Raw genomic sequence first — 14,339 nt, forward strand, 5'->3', positions numbered from 1 at the left:
AGAACCGTTATCAGGCGGTTCAGTAAGCCGGTTTTTCAGCCACAGCCTGTCCCGTCACTTGCGGTGTCCCTCAGGGCTCCTCTCTTTCTCCCCTTCTTTTCAATCTCTACATTCTTCCTCTTATCTTGGCCCTTCACATACTGGATGTCACAGTATTTAATTACGCTGACGATCTCTAGCTTATCTTTAATATCTCTTCTTCCCGTTCTTCCATTCTCAACTTTCAATCTATCATGACTTTTATCCGCGACTGGATGAGCATGAACCATCTCAAGCTCAATCCACATAAGACCGAGCTGGTCCTTACCGGTGGTGTCCTTAGTCCCTGGTCTTCTACCTTCACGCCCTCTTCCCTTGGTTTTCCCCCTTCTCCCTCTCACACTGTCAACAGATTTGGCATCAAAGTCAGCAGTGACCTCTCTATGCATCATCAAGTCAGTGCTGAAGTGTTCAAATCAATTTTGTTAGCTATGGTGATCTCGCGTTTGGATTACACGAATGCTCTGTATGTCGGTATACCCGCCTACGAGCTTCACCGTCTTCAACTTATTCAAACTCAAGCCGCAAGGCTAGTCTTTAAACTTCCTAAATCCCATCAAATCACTCCCCTTCTTGAATCCTTTCACAGGCTACCCCTCACTGAACGTTCGCTGTTTAAGCTTGGCTGCCTGATCTTTAGGGCATTAGCTAGTTCTGCCCCTTTATTTGTGTCTACCAAACTTAAACCTTACATTCCCACCCGAGATCTTTGTTCCTCCACTAAAAATCTATTGCATGTCCCTCGCTTCAAAAGGAAGAAACACGGTGACCGGTGTTTTTCCTACCTGGCCCCTGCTTTTTGGAACTCCTTACCGCTTACTATTAGAAGTATGGTTTATTACATGGAGTTCCGTAAACTGTTGAAAACCTGGTTTTTTTCACAAGCCTTCGCTGAGTGAGTAGTCCTCCTCTTACCTCCGCCCTTAGCGCCAAGAATTGGTCATCGTGCGCTCTACAAATTCCTTAAAATTTCAATTTCAATTTATATGCCGATGATTTGATGGTTTCCACGTCAGACTTAAATAGGGAGATTCCTATAATAATCAAATTGGAGTCACAGTTTGGTCGGGTATCTGGCTATGAGATAAATGCGTCCAAAATGGAGTGCATGGCTTGGAATGTGTATACACATACACATTTAGTGAAAAAAGAAATTAGGTATCTGGGCATCATGATCACTCAGACTATTGAGAGAATAATAGATACAACTCTCCATAAAATCAGCAAAGAGATATGCAATTCTCTAACGAGCTCGGCATACTTACCACTAACAATAATTGGTAGAGTCAGTTAAAAATAATGGTTTTACTGAAACTTATCTTCCTATTTCAAAATATCCCCCGAGCCTTCAAAGAAGAGGGACTGAAAAAACTCCAGGCAAAAATAAACCGCTTCATATGGGCCTCTAAAAATACACGGATGTTGTGGAAAAAACCACAGAGGAAGAAAAACAAGGGAGGGTTGTGTTTGCCAGACATGGGGCCCGATGTATGTAATCCAAATTTACCTATTCTAAAGTACCGAATTTTGCTGATTCGGTATTTCAGAATCTCTAAATGGAGGAGTGGTGTGGTGCAGCAGCCAGGGCAGCTGACTTCGTAGCACAGAGTTCAGGGTTCGATCCCCAGCTCTGGCGGCAGCTCAGCTCAGCACCATGTGACTCTGGGCAATAGCTCACTTAATTTCCACGACGGCCCCCCAGCGCCTTGAGACCCGTAAGAGTGAGTAGTTCGAGCTTTACAAATACGGATTTACATTTATATAAGTATTGATTCGGTAAATTTTACTGAATCGGTAAAATTCGGTAAATACTGATTCGGTATTTGGAGGCCCAGAGGAATGAATAGGAATTGCAGAATCGGTAAATACCGAATCGGTAAAAGGGGGAACACATTCAAGGGTGGCAGGGTGTAACATTGACACCCTGTTGCACCCCTGAATCGTGCATGTGTGCACATGTGACACACATACATGCCCTAAGGGCATGTATGTCTGCCACATGGCACAGTTAAAATAGCACAAAATTGCTTTTTTTTAAGGGTTTCGATATTTACCACCAACTTGTAGTCGGTGGTAAATAATGAATCCTTACAGCACATAAGCACTCTTAAATGTGCTTCCTACATACCATCTACTGATTCGGTAAATGCCGAATCGGTAAATACCAAATCAATAACATCCGATTCGGTATTTAACGATTTGTATTTACCAAATCGGTATATGTTGGGCTCCTACATCTCGATAGCCTAAATACCGGTCGGTAAGGGCGAATTTACTGAATTTCGGCCATTACCGACCGGTATTGGGCTACCTACATCTGGCCCTTAGTCTCTTATTCATGGATATTTCTAATAAGGGCCGGAAAAATACTCCTGAATGAACCAGACAGCTCGGACATTGGGAGAATGTTCAAGGAAATGCTGTCAGATCTGAAGGGAGGAGACCAAGGCTTTATATATAAATTTGGTGATCCAAGATTTTTCAAAAGGGTACGCCTAAAGACTTTTAACGGATTAGCCTCTACTCGGTTCAAAATTAGAAAGACACAAAAAATGAGCTACTATAGTGCATTGGCCCCTATTTAGGATGCCACAGGTTCTCCTAAATGGACCAAAGACTCTTTAGTAACTCCCTTGAAAACAGCTGGAATATCGTGCTGGGCCCAACTTGTACCAGAGAGCATTGTAGATAATGAACTGTCAAAATTTAAATATCTGCAAATTAGAAGTTGGCATCAAGCTGTTGGAACAACTGTTGGTATATCCAATGAACTGGAGAACACCCTGAGGAGGAAAGCCGAGAAGAAAAAAGAGGTGGCGAACCTATACTGGCTTGAGTGCCTGACCGATCTTCGTCCAAAAGAATTATGGCAAGCATCTTATAACATCTTGTATTCCACAGTTCAAGCTGAAAAACTAAGGAGAAATCACATCTTTTGTCTCCTCAGAGTATACTGGTCTCCTTCAAAACTCTCTAAATTTGCAAAGGGAGCCATTCCAAAATGTCCGAAATGCTCTCTGGAAATATCAGACGATGTGCACATGTTTTTAAGCTGCCCGATGCTACATCATTTGTGGGTCAGTGTAAGTAGAGGTATTGAAGCCATGTTGGGGACAGGTGAGCATAAGGCAGGTATTTTTTTTTTTTTTTACCAAACTATGAGTCAATGTCTCCAGAGGAAAATAATTTATTGTTTTACCCAGTTTTACTTGCACAGAGAGAAATTTGTAAATATTGGATCAAAAATATATCTCAGATGCTTCTTGATTGAATTAATTCTATTTAAAATACGATGAAGCTTGATAGGGTTTCACGAAAGGATTTTTGGTTACCATGTGTAGGTTGGCTCGACACTCTTGTTAGCGGTATGAATATAGTCCAATGATTATGCCTCTACACTGTGATACTTGACCCCTCTGGTTGTTCTGTGAGTTACCCAGGGAGAAGGTCAGAACTGACCAAATATGGGAAAGAGAGGTTCTGTGTAAAGTGTTCCCCTCTAGATACAGAGCTCTCGAGCTGGTGCCAATCAAGAGCGGGCAGCGGAGAAATCCAAATTGCTCTGTGTATATCTGATGTCGAATGAGGACAAACAAGAAAAATTGTTATATATGACGTTTGACTTCAGGATACATGAACACGTGGATAAATGAACTCACGTCAACATATGCAATGAACTTTCAAAATAAATGCAATAGAACAGGAAACGCAAGAGTAAATGTGAATGAGAATTACACATCTTCATGTTTAAGCTAAGCATTAGTATGCACGTGTCTTTGAATCTCTAGTTTCTACCGTGAATACATTTCAGTAATGCGTTTAAATGCTTCACTTCACCTTAATGAAGTTAAGTCACACAGAGCATATATTGTCAGATGCACCCAAATGTTGCACTTTCATGACGTGGAAGGGTGGAGTCTACATCGGGCTGGTCCAGAGGAAACCACTGCTGGTCTGACCGTAGTCAGCACCAGCACAGGGTCCAGAGGAAACCACTGCTGGTCTGACCGTAGTCAGCACCAGCACAGGGTCCAGAGGAAACCACTGCTGGTCTGACCGTAGTCAGCACCAGCACAGGGTCCAGAGGAAACCACTGCTGGTCTGACCGTAGTCAGCACCAGCACAGGGTCCAGAGGAAACCACTGCTGGTCTGACCGTAGTCAGCAGCACCAGCACAGGGTCCAGAGGAAACCACTGCTGGTCTGACCGTAGTCAGAGACACCAGCACAGGGTCCAGAGGAAACCACTGCTGGTCTGACCGTAGTAAGCACCAGCACAGGGTCCAGAGGAAACCACTGCTGGTCTGACCGTACTCAGCACCAGCACAGGGTCCAGAGGAAACCACTGCTGGTCTGACCGTAGTCAGAGACACCAGCACAGGGTCCAGAGGAAACCACTGCTGGTCTGACCGTAGTCAGCAGCACCAGCACAGGGTCCAGAGGAAACCACTGCTGGTCTGACCGTAGTCAGCAGCACCAGCACAGGGTCCAGAGGAAACCACTGCTGGTCTGACCGTAGTCAGCACCAGCACAGGGTCCAGAGGAAACCACTGCTGGTCTGACCGTAGTCAGCACCAGCACAGGGTCCAGAGGAAACCACTGCTGGTCTGACCGTAGTCAGCAGCACCAGCACAGGGTCCAGAGGAAACCACTGCTGGTCTGACCGTAGTCAGCAGCACCAGCACAGGGTCCAGAGGAAACCACTGCGGGCCTGACCGTAGCCAGCACCAGCACAGGGTCCAGAGGAAACCACTGCTGGTCTGACCGTAGCCAGCACCCGCACAGAGTCCAGAGGAAACCACTGCTGGTCTGACCGGACTCGTCAGCACCAGCACAGGGTCCTGAGGAAACCACTGCTGGTCTGACCGTAGTCAGCACCAGCACAGGGTCCAGAGGAAACCACTGCTGGTCTGACTGTAGTCAGCACCAGCACAGGGTCCAGAGGAAACCACTGCTGGTCTGACCGTAGCCAGCACCAGCACTGGGTCCAGAGGAAACCACTGCTGGTCTGACCGTAGTAAGCACCAGCACAGGGTCCAGAGGAAACCACTGCTGGTCTGACCGTAGTCAGCAGCATCAGCACTGGGTCCAGAGGAAACCACTGCTGGTCTGACCGTAGTCAGAGACACCAGCACAGGGTCCAGAGGAAACCACTGCTGGTCTGACCGTAGTCAGCAGCACCAGCACAGGGTCCAGAGGAAACCACTGCTGGTCTGACCGTAGTCAGCAGCACCAGCACAGGGTCCAGAGGAAACCACTGCTGGTCTGACCGTAGTCAGCACCAGCACAGGGTCCAGAGGAAACCACTGCTGGTCTGACCGGACTCGTCAGCACCAGCACAGGGTCCAGAGGAAACCACTGCTGGTCTGACCGTAGTCAGCAGCACCAGCACAGGGTCCAGAGGAAACCACTGCGGGCCTGACCATAGCCAGCACCAGCACAGGGTCCAGAGGAAACCACTGCTGGTCTGACCGTAGCCAGCACCCGCACAGAGTCCAGAGGAAACCACTGCTGGTCTGACCGGACTCGTCAGCACCAGCACAGGGTCCAGAGGAAACCACTGCTGGTCTGACCGTAGTCAGCACCAGCACAGGGTCCAGAGGAAACCACTGCTGGTCTGACCGTAGGCAGCACCAGCACAGGGTCCAGAGGAAACCACTGCTGGTCTGACCGTAGTCAGCACCAGCACAGAGTCCAGAGGAAACCACTGCTGGTCTGACCGTAGCCAGCACCAGCACAGAGTCCAGGCCCGGCTGTCACAGACAGTGTGTGTGTAAATGAAAGGTCCGGGGCTCGAGAGGACACACGTGGGCAACTGGAGGAGTAGGAGCCTGTGACATGAAGAGAGCTTGGACACTGCACCTGACCAGCACTCCATCACATGCCCCAGCAGGAAGTCTAATAAGAAGCCTATCTGGCTGCCCGGTGCAAGAACCACCAACCAGTGCAGTATTCTCATCGAGAGACCCCAAACACAAACCCAGCATCCTGTGGAAAGGGGCTCCCATCCCCAGAGACGCACCCCAGAACTGAACTTGAATAAGTAGGTGATTAATGTATGTATGTATATATGTATGTATGTATATGTGTATAATGTATGTAAGTATGTATGTATGTATGTATGTATGTATGTATATGTGTATGTATGTATGCATGTATGTATGTATGTATGTATGTATATGTGTATGTATGTATGTATGTATGTATGTATGTATGTATGTATGTAAGTATGTATGTATGTATGTATGTATGTATGTATGTATGTATATGTGTATGTAAGTATGTATGTATGTATGTATGTATGTATGTATGTATATGTGTATGTATGTATGTATGTATGTATGTATGTATATGTGTATGTATGTATGTATGTATGTATGTATATATGTATGTATGTATATGTGTATAATGTATGTAAGTATGTATGTATGTATGTATGTATGTATGTATGTATGTATGTATATGTGTATGTAAGTATGTATGTATGTATGTATGTATGTATGTATATGTGTATGTATGCATGTATGTATGTATGTATGTATGTATGTATGTATGTATATGTGTATGTATGTATGTATGTATGTATATATGTATGTATGTATATGTGTATAATGTATGTAAGTATGTATGTATGTATGTATGTATGTATGTATATGTGTATGTATGTATGTATGTATGTATGTATGTATGTATGTATATGTGTATGTATGTATGTATGTATGTATGTATGTATGTATGTATGTAAGTATGTATGTAGGTATGTGGCATTTTATGGTGTAAAACTAGCCAGAAGGCAGCAGAGCACTGCACAGGGTCAAAAGCAGGAGTAAGTCAGTGATTGATAGGAGAGGAAGCTGGGTTGTGGGTGGTGACTGCATTGTGTTCTAGTGTTCTTTACAGACGTGCGTCTTCAACTCTTCTAAATTGGAGCCGCGCTAGAGCGGTCCTGGTGGGTAGAGGGATATTGTTTCAAATCCAGCTGCAGGGCGGTAAAAGGGCTTGATGCTTTATTTTATTCTCTTTTTAACATTTCTTAGTCTGCAGTTATTCAGTGTCTTGGCTGTGGGTGGACTGAGAAACCAGCAGATGTGGTGAGTTTGCCTGATAGATAAGCGAGGGTGCTGGTCGTGATGGCTCTGTAAATGACGCTGCTGGTTCTGAAGATGGTGCTGGTGGTGATGGCTCTGTAAATGAAGCAGCTGGTTCTGAAGATGGTGTGAGCCAGCACGGGAGCCAATGAAGTTCTATTAGAATAGTGGTGATGTGATCATATTTGCTCAGGTCCTGGGTGAGACGTGCTGCAGCGTGTAGGTTGCCCTTAAGGGTGCCAGCGTGGGGCCCGGGAAGACATGAAGCAGGGAGTTACCACCATCCTAATGTGATAGTAGAGGGCCTTGAACAGCAGTTCTGAAGTCATTTTCAAGACTTACACGAGGCACATACACAACTCACCAAAAACCTTGAGGTAAGCACTAACAATGAACATCTGATCAGAACGGAAGCGTGCTACCGTGGCGTTGAGTGCTCACCCTGAGGAAGGTGTCATAAAATTGGCAATCTGCCTTTCATAGCGTCTAATAACTGACTTTTTTCATATTCACTACCCCTCCAGGCAACTAAGTATTTATCTCCTCACCCCAACCTGATATCGAACAGACCACATTATAACTAGGCCTGGAAGTCCATGGACTCTGAATGACGCATCACGCACACACTGCATGGACTCTGGATGACTCATCACTCACACACTGCATGGACTCTGAATGATGCGTCACTTGCACACTGCATGGACTCTGGATTATGCGTTATTCACACACTGCATGGACTCTGAATGATGCGTCACTCGCACACTGCATGGACTCTGGATTATGCGTTATTCACACACTGCATGAACTCTGAATGACGTGACACTCGCACACTGCATGGAGTCTGAATGATGCGTCACTTGCACACTGCATGGACTCTGAATGATGCGTCATTTGCACACTGCATGGACTCTGAATGATGCGTCATTTGCACACTGCATGGACTCTGAATGACGCATCTCTCACACACTGCATGGACTCTGGATTATGCGTTATTCACACACTGCATGGACTCTGAAGGACGCGTCACTCGCACACTGCATGGACTCTGGATTATGCGTTATTCACACACTGCATGGACTCTGAATGATGCGTCACTCGCACACTGCATGGACTCTGGATTATGCGTTATTCACACACTGCATGAACTCTGAATGACGTGACACTCGCACACTGCATGGAGTCTGAATGATGCGTCACTTGCACACTGCATGGACTCTGAATGATGCGTCATTTGCACACTGCATGGACTCTGAATGATGCGTCATTTGCACACTGCATGGACTCTGAATGACGTATCTCTCACACACTGCATGGACTCTGGATTATGCGTTATTCACACACTGCATGGACTCTGAAGGACGCGTCACTCGCACACTGCATGGACTCTGGATTATGCGTTATTCACACACTGCATGGACTCTGAATGATGCGTCACTCGCACACTGCATGGACTCTGGATTATGCGTTATTCACACACTGCATGAACTCTGAATGACGTGACACTCGCACACTGCATGAACTCTGAATGACGCATCTCTCACACACTGCATGGACTCTGGATTATGCGTTATTCACACACTGCATGGACTCTGAAGGACGCGTCACTCGCACACTGCATGGACTCTGGATTATGCGTTATTCACACACTGCATGGACTCTGAATGATGCGTCACTCGCACACTGCATGGACTCTGGATTATGCGTTATTCACACACTGCATGAACTCTGAATGACGTGACACTCGCACACTGCATGGAGTCTGAATGATGCGTCACTTGCACACTGCATGGACTCTGAATGATGCGTCACTTGCACACTGCATGGACTCTGAATGACGTGACACTCGCACACTGCATGGATTATGTTAATCAGAAATTGGCAGAGATCAGTAACAACAAGAACAGATTTTAACAGAACCCATACCACAGAAAAGCATCATACTACATATAGGTGATCTGTATACGAGTAGAGTCTAGCACACACATGTTTTCTTCGAATACAGTGAGCAGTTACTTTTCGAAGTGGCAATCTCAAGGACCCGTGACCATGAGAGTGAAAGCAATTCGTTTTCTGCAACAGAAGCAATTGCCACCACCTCTGGTCTCATCCACGACACTCTAATGGCAGAAGTATCTAAAATTGGCACATACATAGGGAAAATGGACACTAAACTTGCAGAAGTCTCAGTCGAGGTAAAATAAATGGAGACAGAGCTGACCTCCTTTTACCACCGTCCTGACACTACAGAAAGTAGATTAACAGATGTGGAAAACTGGCTGGTCTTCATGATGGGGGCAAACATATGGGCAATGAGATGCAAAATTGGTGACCTGGAAGATAGGTCCTGCTGGAACAATGTCAAGAAAGAAGGAGTGCAAAGTTCCCCCTGGATAAAAAACTAAGAGAAAGACAGTTGAAAAACCAAAGTGAGTGAAGACACACCGGAGGGGCATCCTCCTTTTCGGAACTAGAGACCTCACACACCCAGCAAGCTAGGTGTCATGCTTCATCATATGGCCTTGCCCCTCGTCGGGTCAGCGCTGCAATAGCCGACGGGCACCCTTAAAGGGGCTCTTTTGAGGGGATCTTTTGTTCCTGCCGTATGGTGCTGTGGGTGTGAGGGCCCTAGGGTCAGGTAGTGAGGAGTGTAGATGTGATTAAGTGATTAAAAGGGGTTGGGTAGTCCACATTTTTTTTTAATAACGTGGTAACCCACCTCGCTAAAAACAAGGAGAGTGGTTGCGTTATCAGGCTCAAGGGTCCATGAAGGCAAAAACCTACTTTAATAAATAACGGTCGACATGTTCCATGCTAACGTGTTCAAAGTGATACTCAGCATTTCTTCAGGACCAAGTGAAACTATCTACACTACTAGATGTCCATATGGTGAATCTAGTCTATAGTGTGCCGGGTTCCGCCTTGTCAAGGAGTGAGTGCATCCACGATTCCACTCAACGCTATGACACCACACTTGTTTATGTCCTTTCCGCAGTAGGAGCCGCGCCAACCTCCTAATAGATGCTCTCGCCGAGGAATCGGTGCTGGAACAATGTCAGGGTTTATCATATACCAGAAGGAGATGATCATAATAACTATCTGCAGAACGCAATGCCCAAATTCCTGAGAACTGTTTTCAATGAACTTCAAGAGTTCCAGAGAGCACACAGACTCCAGCAGCAAAATGCATCCACTGCAAACTCACCCGACCAATAATTGCCCGATTCTTACAATACCAGCAAGCAAGAGCCATAAAACGAGCAGCAAATAAAGCAAAATGGGCCATTCATGCTTCGCAATCACTGATTTATGTTTTAGCAGACTCTTCATTTGAAACAAATGTCCCTAGAAGATGCTTTCTTTCTCAATACACACAACTTAAGCGACGGTACAATACATGTCTCCTGGAGGGAGCCAAGAGAAATGGTGACCACAAGAGACAGAAAGAGACAAGAGTACGTGAACCAAGAAGACCGTGGGAAATTCATGGAGACTTTGGGTTGGACTCTCATTGGAACCCAACCATTCATTACACAACCAACCTCGAACAAAGAACACAAGTGACCGAGAAGACACAAAAACCCAGCAAAAGACACACACAAGCACACACATACACACACAGATATGGTGCACAGTGACACGTGGATCTGCACCCCCATCATTCATCTCCCCCACACACAGATTACAGAATACTACCATCAGCACTTTCTAAGTGGAGTTTCCTGCCTCTGTATCTGTTATATAGATCCCTTCCTAGTGGCTCAAGAGATGCACTCATACCCGAGTACCGCTCACTGCTTCCTGCTCCTCTGAGTATCCCAAGCATCAGTGAGGGCTCCGATGGCATCGAGGAGGGACCACAGAATGAATCAGAGAAGGAATCAGAGAAGGAATCCAACCCCTTATACAGGTAACTCTGATGCATTGTCTCAGGACAGAGGGGATTAAATGTCACATGAAGGCAATGGTTAGTGTTATACAGTCTGGCAGGGGAGCTGAAGACCCCCCTATTATCTAGTAGTGTGTCTGATGCAGTCTGTCCAGAGTAAATTAATTATAGTCTGTACGCAGTTTTTTCAGGGCAACTGATGGGCTCAAACCTAACTGCATCACAAGCAACTCAGCAGTCACATTTACTGCTATGTTGCACAGGGGAGAAGGAAAAAAGAGTGCAGAGCTGTATCTGCTACGACTGATCTGCTGCTGCTGTCGTATCCTGCGCTGGCGCTCTAATTACGCTGCCTTGCACCATGCACAGATTTGCACTATGGTGCACAGGTGTGTTGGTGCTGTATAGAGGATTTGTACTGGAAGCAGAACCTTCCAGCGTGAAGTCCTATACTCAAACTCAGAGGGATCCAAGTCATTAGGACGTGTGCTGAGCATCGACACACACATGCAATCCATAGGATTTGTAGTAGAAGCAGACCCTTCCAGTGTGAGTCCTATACTTAAACTCAGAGGGATCCCAGTCATTAGGACGTGTGCTGAGCCCGCCACACACATGCAATCCATAGGATTTGTAGTAGAAGCAGACCCTTCCAGTGTGAGTCCTATACTTAAACTCAGAGGGATCCCAGTCATTAGGACGTGTGCTGAGCCCGCCACACACATGCAATCCATAGGATTTGTAGTAGAAGCAGACCCTTCCAGTGTGAGTCCTATACTTAAACTCAGAAGGATCCCAATCATTAGGACGTGTGCTGAGCCCCGCCACACACATGCAATCCATAGGATTTGTACTGGAAGCAGACCCTACCAGCGTGAAGTCCTATACTTAAACTCAGAAGGATACCAGTCATTAGGACGTGTGCTGAGCCCACCACACACGTGCAATCCATAGGTGTTTTGGGGAAAAAAACATTTTCTCTTCTTAACACCTGCTTCAAGACGGTGTTAGCTTTACATGCAAATCCTCGTCTGACTATCTCAGTAAGTTGGATTTTTTGTAAAAATGTATAAGGGTTTGTGCCGATCCATCCACATAACACCCCAAGAACGCACCATTGGTGCAAAGTGACACAGAACAGAGCAAAGTGTTTTTTCGTTTTGTGAAAAGGGTATCTTTCCGACACAAAATACCTTTTCCAATGGAAAGTAAATACCAATGTATCACTTTGCACCACTTTGTGTCACTTTATGATGGTGCAAAGTGTTAGTAAATCTAGGCCTGACTATTATTAACCTCTTTTGCCACCATCTGACAGTGGCACGGTGCCAGCTTTGGCACACAGAGTGAGTCACTGTCCAGCGCTGGCTCCCACTGATGGTTACTGAGTTACTGTGACACACACAGAGAGTAAATGGCCCGCCTTTGTACACACTGAGAGTCACTGACTTGTCATGGCACTGACTGATATTGGCTTGGTATCAAAATATATAGTTTTTTGTAATATTAATCTGCACATATATCAACCCCACAATAATATCTAGGAAAATATTGTCAAGGTAAGTAGATGTGGGGTTAGAGTAGTAAATATATACTTCCCTGTGTATGTTTACCTTCTATTTTGGTAGTTGACATTTTGTGCAGGTCAATATTTCGATAATTGATTTTCTAAAACACATCCACTGACAATCAGTGACTAGTCTTGACACACAATGAGACAGCAACTCATTATTGGCAAACACTGACAATCAATGGTCAGCTTTTGCACTCACTGAGAGGCAATGGTCTGCACTGACATAAACTGAGAGGCGATGGTCAGCAGTGAAACACACTGAGAGGTGATGGTCAGCAGTGACACACAATGAGAGGCTACGGCCAGCACTGATGTACACTGAGAGGCTATGGTCAGCATTGACACACACCGAGAGGCTATGGTCAGCAGTGACACACAACAAAAGGCTATGGTCAGCATTGACACACACCGAGAGGCTACGGTCAGCACTGACACACACTGAGAGGCTATGGTCAGCACTGACACACACTGAGAGGCTATAGTCAGCACTGACACACTGAGAGGCTATGGTCAGTATTGACACATACTGAGAGGTTATGGTCAGCATTGACACACACTGCGAGGCTGTGGTCAGTACTGACACACACCAAGAGGTTATGGTCAGCACTGACACTCACTGAGAGGTTATGGTCAGCACTGACACGCACCCAGAGGCTTTAGTCAGCACTGACACACACACACCGACAGGCAATGGTCAGCATTGAGACACACTGAACGTCTATGGTCAGTACTGACACACACCCAGAGGCTATAGTCAACACTAATAATGCTTAGTTGGTTCATGCAGTATGTTTTGGTCAAGACATTGCACACAGTCACCAGTCAGTCTCCTCAGAAACACTGAGACACTGACCTGTGTTGAATCAAACTTAGACTTACTTCCAGACCTGAAAACACTGAGGTTCACCCATGTTTCCTCACAGATTGTTAGCTGGTATCAATCCACACTGATCTTTCTGGGTGTTCGGTAAGGTTTGTTGTTCAATGTTGGCTGCTGGTCAATCTTGGCAGGTACTAAGAAGCACGTTCAGTCTTTGCACACACTGAGACTCAGCGACCAGTCTTGGCACACACTGAGACTCAGCGACCAGTCTTGGCACACACTGAGACTCAGCGACCAGTCTTGTCACACACTGAGACTCATTGACCAGTCTTGTCACACACTGATACTCAGGGACCAGTCTTGTAAAACACTGAGACTCAGTGACCAGCCTTGTGAAACACTGAGAATCAGTGACCAGTCTTGTCACACACTGAGACTCAGAGACCAGCCTTGTGAAACACTGAGACTCAGTGACCAGTCTTGTCACACACTGAGACTCAGGGACCAGTCTTGTGAAACACTGAGACTCAGTGACCAGTCTTGTGAAACACTGAGACTCGGTGACCAGTCTAATCACACACAGAGACTCAGTGACCAGTCTTGTCACACACTGAGACTTAGGGACCAGTCTTGTAAAACACTGAAACTCAGTGACCAGCCTTGTGAAACACTGAGACTCAGTGACCAGTCTTGTCACACACTGAGACTCAGGGACCAGTCTTGTCAAACACTGAGACTCAGAGACTAGTCTTGTCACACACTGAGACTCAGAGGCCAGTCTTGTAACACACTGAGACCCAGTGACCAGTCTTGTCACACACTGAGACTCAGGGACCAGTCTTGTCACACACTGAGACTCAGCCACCAGTCTGGGCACACACTGAAACTCAGCCACCAGTCTTGGCACACACTGAGACTCATTGACCAGTCT

General features: G+C 46.0%; 1 pseudogene; it reads left to right on the forward strand.

Moving 5' to 3' along the window:
- The first annotated feature begins 3,040 nt into the window (after nt 1-3,040).
- LOC144769999 (E3 ubiquitin-protein ligase TRIM39-like) overlaps nt 3,041-14,339 on the forward strand; it is a 75,352-nt pseudogene continuing 64,053 nt past the window's right edge.

This window comes from Lissotriton helveticus, chromosome 7 (assembly GCF_964261635.1).
Source record: "Lissotriton helveticus chromosome 7, aLisHel1.1, whole genome shotgun sequence".
In the NCBI taxonomy this organism is placed as follows: Eukaryota; Metazoa; Chordata; class Amphibia; order Caudata; family Salamandridae; genus Lissotriton; species Lissotriton helveticus.